The sequence below is a fragment of the Athene noctua genome, chromosome 1, assembly GCF_965140245.1.
Source record: "Athene noctua chromosome 1, bAthNoc1.hap1.1, whole genome shotgun sequence".
Classification (NCBI taxonomy): domain Eukaryota; kingdom Metazoa; phylum Chordata; class Aves; order Strigiformes; family Strigidae; genus Athene; species Athene noctua.
The window spans coordinates 67164752-67170676 of record NC_134037.1 but is presented as its reverse complement, the minus strand read 5'-3'; positions in this window follow the sequence as shown (position 1 = coordinate 67170676).

Sequence of the window (5925 nt, the reverse complement as noted above, 5' to 3'; positions counted from 1 at the left end):
CGCTGCGCTGCGCCGCGCCCGCGGTGGGCGGCGGGGCCCGGGGGGGCCGGGACGGGGAGGGCGAGAGGCGTGTCCCGCTCGGCAGCCGCCGCCGCCGCCCCGCTTCTTCCCGGAGCAGGCGCGGGCGGCAGCGGGAAGCGGAGCGCGTTGGGGCGGGGGGGGGCTGGGGCTGAGCCGGGCGGGGGGAGCGGGAGGGGCTTATCGGGAGAGGGAAAGCCCCGCTCCCGCCGGTGGCACGGGGGCGGGAGGGCGGCAGCGCCTCCCGGGAGGGGACAGAGCGCGCCCCGCCGCCAGGAGCAGGAGCGGGAACCGGAGCCGGCCCCCCCGCAGCCAGGGCGGGGCGGGCGGCCGCGCCGCGGAGCTGCCGCCGTGGGCCGTACCGCGGCCCGGGGGTCGGGCAGCGGCGGGGAGGTGGGACAGGGGCGAGCGGGGGAGGCGGGCGGCAGCGGGGGGCCCGGCGAGACCCCTCTTCCCGCCGGAGCCCCGGGCCGAGCGGTCGGGGCTGGGCTCCCCTCTCGGCATCCCAGGCGGTGTGAATGTCCAGACAGCGGGGAACGGCTGGAAGATGTCACCTGAAGGTGCGAGAATAAAAGGGGAGGAAATAAAAATAATGCATTCTCGTGTTTGGGGGGGGGCGGGTTAAGGAGCAAAAAGCCTTACAACATTACGGCCCGGACGTGAGGTTTTTTTCATCTCTGTAGTTCCTGGTAGGGGTGGCTCCGTGGGTGAGGGATAGCGGGGGTGAACCTTTAGGACGGGAGTTAGGTGAAGGCTGTCAGACCTTCGCGCCCCCCTGGAGCTGAGCTGGAAGCCGCCGCGCCTCGGCAGAGGCGTTGTGGAGGGGCAGCAGCCTGGGCTTCTGCAGGAGTCCGGCCTCGGCGGGCGGCACTGCGGAAAATAGGTAACGAATATTCCCGGGATTCCCGCAGCCGGGGAGGAGAGATGCTGCCAGTCGGCTGCAAGACAGTAGCACTCGCAACGTGCCCTCGCCTGGCCGACGAGCAGCGGGTCCCCGCTCCGAAGTGTCACCTGCCGGTGCACTCAGGATGGTACCTACAACTTTATCCAACTTGAGAATAAAAAGTACAACCTGTTGAAAGAACGGCGTGCCAACTCTCGGGCTGAGCAGTTACTCTGAGCCTGGCAAGCTTTTCCTCGCACGTAAATTAACTTTTTATCCTTCTGACCCAGATCCTGCAGATTAGGTTTTCATGATTTCCTTACAGAAGAAGCACACAGGCGTGCAAGAATGTGCCTTCACAGAGCGGTTACAGTCAGAGCTCTGTGGCTGAGCCAGCCTGGGAGGGCAAGAGCTGTCTGGGTTCTAGAGGTCAAGTCAAAGTGGATAGCTGAAAACCTGTAGTAAGTGAGGCCTGTCTGAGGGGAAGGTGCCGCATTTTGTAAGTTACAATTTATCTAGTGACTGGACAAATTGTTTGCCTGGAACAGTTCCCAAATTTCCTCCTATTAGAAACAACATACATCCTGTATGGTCTTGTACCTGTAGCTGGGGCCTTAGTTTTCCAAGAAAATTAGCCACTGTATTTTCAAATACTCTTGAAGCAGCTATCACAAGAAGTTTGGACTCACATGGCCTAGTTTCTTTGTCTGCAGACATCAACATTTTAGAGAGATTTTAAAGCAGTTTCTCGTGTTGGCGCAAACCTTCTGAAATTATGTGCTTTTCAGTACGTCAGCATTCCTGTAGCTAAACGTCCTGCCTACCTTAGTTCACATCTTTGAATCTTCAAAATCGCATTTCTGTCTAGAAACTAGGGGAACAGAGAAAGAGTGGCCAATTTCTGAGGCCACAAGTTTGGGCAAATCCTGATCCCAGCCATCTCAGCTGCAGAATTTCCATTTGTTTTGGCAAGAGCAGATTTCACCCCCAGTTCTTTAGGCTTCCAAGACAAAAAAAAACCCAAAAACAACCCACAAACAAACAAACAAACCAAACCCTTCCACTACTATGCTTACAGGCTCATAAATGTGCTTGCCTGCAGTAACAGGGGGTCAGACCTCCAAGGAAATCTTTTCAAGTCTTCATGTTCCTATAAAATAGCGAAAACCCCATGGATGCCTGATTCTTATGTCTGGAGTAGGTGTGGAGCATGGAGTGTTGGTCCAGATGATCAGGAAAGTAGATCCTTACCATGCATCAGAGGAGCTGGAGGAGTAACTGCTTAAATGCGGTGGCTGGGTTCAAAAGTGTAACATCTCAAACATCAGTTTTGCAAAATTTAAGCTTCCTGGTTTGCAAGGTCAAGTCTTGGTGATGTCCAGTGAGCCTTTACTCTCTGCGAGGGTTGTGCCATGTTTAAGTGAGACTTTCTTGGGGTGAAATCATAGAAATACATGAAGAGATCAAGTAATAAATGGCAGTTTCAGTAGTCATGGAGATCTGCCGTAATGTTCTGGGGGTGAAAAAAGTCTTCCACAAGTGTGGCAACTAACTACTGGCTCACACAAAGGAGTAGTCTGCCTCTTGGGCTTTCCTTGTTCAGATCTACTTAAAGAAGTAGTGGCAAACCTTCTATGGGTACAAAGCACCATTACTAAATGTATATCCAAATGAAAGGCCTCTTGTTAACATTGCAAAGGACAGATTTGTAGCCATCTGACAAAAATTACTGAACCAAAGCCCTATGTCAGTTAAGGAGACAAGGGTTATGAGTTAGCAGCAGGAGGACTGAAGAGAGGTCCTAGGTGAAAATTCCTCTCTGAAGTGCTATGATGTCTCTAAGCTGACTTGGTAAAGACAAACTGGGCATCATTAAGGGTGTGTCTATGGTCAGCACCACAAAAATCCCTATGGCTTCAGAAAGGGAGTAGCACAGACAGTGGCTTTTGTCTAGGCAATGCAGGGATTCCTGCATCTCTGAGCCATCCGTGAGCCATGCTGGTGACCTAGGACAAGCTTCTGGCAGAGTAGTGATTAGGAGCAGGCATGTTGGGCAGGAGAAGGCTCAAGGTAGATACTAGTTTTGAACAGGGGAATCTTATCTCAATTGTCTTGATGCTACCATGTATGCTGCCTAATTTCCCTCACCTGATCTGTCAGGGGAACAAGACTGCTACAGTCCCCTGGTACAGGCACTTTCCTGGTTGTTTGTGGGGTCATGAGGATCCCTCCACATGAGGGTAAGGGGCCTCCACCAGCCTCTCCACAAAGGCCCTCTCATTCCCTGTCTCATGGAAGCAAGATGTCTCTGCTTGGGTCTGCAAGGTCTTTACTGCACATCATCAGCCAGGACTTGTCCTGGAGATGCGTCTTTCTGACAAGTGCAATTAGCCCACGCCAACCGGTACTGCAGTGTCTCTCTCCATGGTCCAATCCTTTGTAGAAGCTTTGCTTTTTGTAACTCAGAAATAAGCATCTTTTTTTTTTTTTCTATGTATTGTGCATGGAGTAGTTGTGACCATTCCACTCTGAAATGAGTTAGTTTAAAAGCCAGGTGAGTAGTTACATTATTCACACAGATTTTGAAAAACTTAACCAGATTTCTGTTCACACCTAGACCTTTTCCATTGACCATACTTTCTCAGGAGCTCTTTTATAGGAATAGATGATCTCCTCCTTTAATAAATGAACAAGGAAGGTTTTAGCAAAACAAGCCACCTTTCTCAGCTTTTTATTATTATTTCTTTTTTATATATATATTTTATTTCCCTATACAAAGGGCTAGCACTGGTGCCAGTAAACTGTCCTTAGCTTATTTAATTTGCAGATGTTCACAAATCGATCAGTCTCACTAAATTTTGGTTTGAACATAAAAGACACATCATTTGTATACTTCAAAAGAGATACATGTGGGAAAGATCAAGAGACTTTGAGAAAATGTACTAAGACCGTTTTCTACAGAGCAGAAAAATTCCCATAAGCACTATATTTTGGTTTTATGGGTATTGGCCAGTATTTCATTCTTGGTGTAATCTCCTTTGACGTTAAAAAATGAGCTGAAAGCATCAATAAGAAAAATAAATGACTGCACCTAATCAGTATGATGGTATAGGAGCAAACAACATTTCCTCAATGGATACAGACTAGACACTTGAAATCAGGGTCGTACTCTGAAAAGAGACTCAATTGGCAAGAAATGGGAGTAGATAAAATAGTGCCATTTTACTTAAATTGCTGGCAGAGAGAGAGTGCGCCATGTTCCACTCCATGGCTGTCAAAAAGCATGAAAGAGAGCTAACGGGAAGAGGTTGCAAATCCTTTTAGGATCTTCCCATCTGAAATACCTAATAAAAATATCCTACATTATAAACTTTCTATTTAGGTACTTTTATGGAAGCCTAGGGTTAAAAAAAAAAAAAGAATGAGATTAAAACAGTAAAAACTCAAACTCAGACCTCTGCAGTTCTCCTGCACAACTTAAAAATGTTATTCAAATCCAAGTTCAAGCTGATCAAATAGAACTACCCATAACCAAGAAATAATGCATATTTTGTGGGAGACAAAATAGACTACTTTGAGTCGTTTATTTTATTGCTAGTTATTACTGTCACCCAGATAACAGGTTGCTGTTCACTCAACTACTCAAGATGATTAAACTCACCTCTGGGCTCCTGTTATCTTTCAAAAATCCTCTCTCAGAAGAGAGATGAGTCCCTTGTCTTCTCCCTCTGTGGTCCCCATCTGTGGTTTCCACTGGTGCCACAGTGGTCTTTCGACTCCTATTCCTGGTCATTAAAGCCCCTAGCTGAGTGCCCGGGAACATCTGCTCCACAGCTCCCCTCTCCTCAAAGGCTTTGGCTGAAACTCAGAAAGCAGGAGGTGAAGGGACTTTGGTTCTTCAGCACACTCACTGTAAGTAGTTTTGGTTCTTTAAGTCACTTATAATTTTTCCTAAGTAGTGTTACATGAATCCTTCCCATTCTTAAGACAATAAAAGCTGGGTTTCCCCAAGACTCTTTCGCTGTCCTTAATGTGGAGTAATGGCAAGCAGGCTGTTCTTGTTGCAGTTGGCCAGTGAAGTTTGCCAGGGAAAAGTGGTTTAATCAGAAAATGTGAGCACCTCAGCTCAGAAATTATTTGTGGCAACTGGCTGAATGCAGACTCTTGCAAAGCCCCAAGGATTTTTCAAGTCCTGGGAGCTTTGGTTCCTGAGCAACACATTCAAAGCTTTTGCAACCACTGAGAGAAAATTGGTGGCATTTGTTACCTTCACTGCTGCTGTTCAGAAGTGAGTAGATGATGAAGTTAAAGGAAGTTATATCAATTCCACATAGTTATTTTCCAAGGGAATATCATGCGTTTGTGAAAGATATCTGGTTTTGGGAAGTTGCAAAACACAAAATTATCCACAACCTGGAAATTTTTCCAGTTCTTGATAAGTGTTTACTGCAAAGAAGTTGTTAGCATTTCTTCTAGGCATTTTCTAACAAAAAAAAAAAAGAAACACAACATGTAATCTGTGAGCTGTTACTCATTCTTTGAATAATGGATGCTATTTTTTGCAAAGGCCCCAAGCAACACACGGGCAAGTTTTCTTGGCGCCTGTAGGAAGGTGGTATAGCAACAGTTGTCGAAAGAGAAGGGATGCAGAAGTCTTTATATCACTTTTGTGGTGTTTACTTTTGAAAAACTGGATTGAGTTTCCAAACATCCAGTGGGGAAGCATTTGCCATCCCTGGGATCTGTCTCCTTCACTGAGGGGAGCGATCAGTCTCCCGCTGTCGCTAAGTGTAAAAGCCTGGGTCTGGGAATTTATAATGAGATCTCAGGAGACAGGTTTTGCTATTACTAATTGCTATTACTCATTTGAATGGGAAGATTGGTTTAGACATCTGTGATAGTGAAACTGCAAAGCACTGCAGAGCTGTACACAAAATTAAGGAAAGTGGTGTTGTGTGCAATCCCTTGTTCTCAAGTGAATTTGAGCACTAATGATCAAAAATGAAGGCCCTGACTCCAGCAAA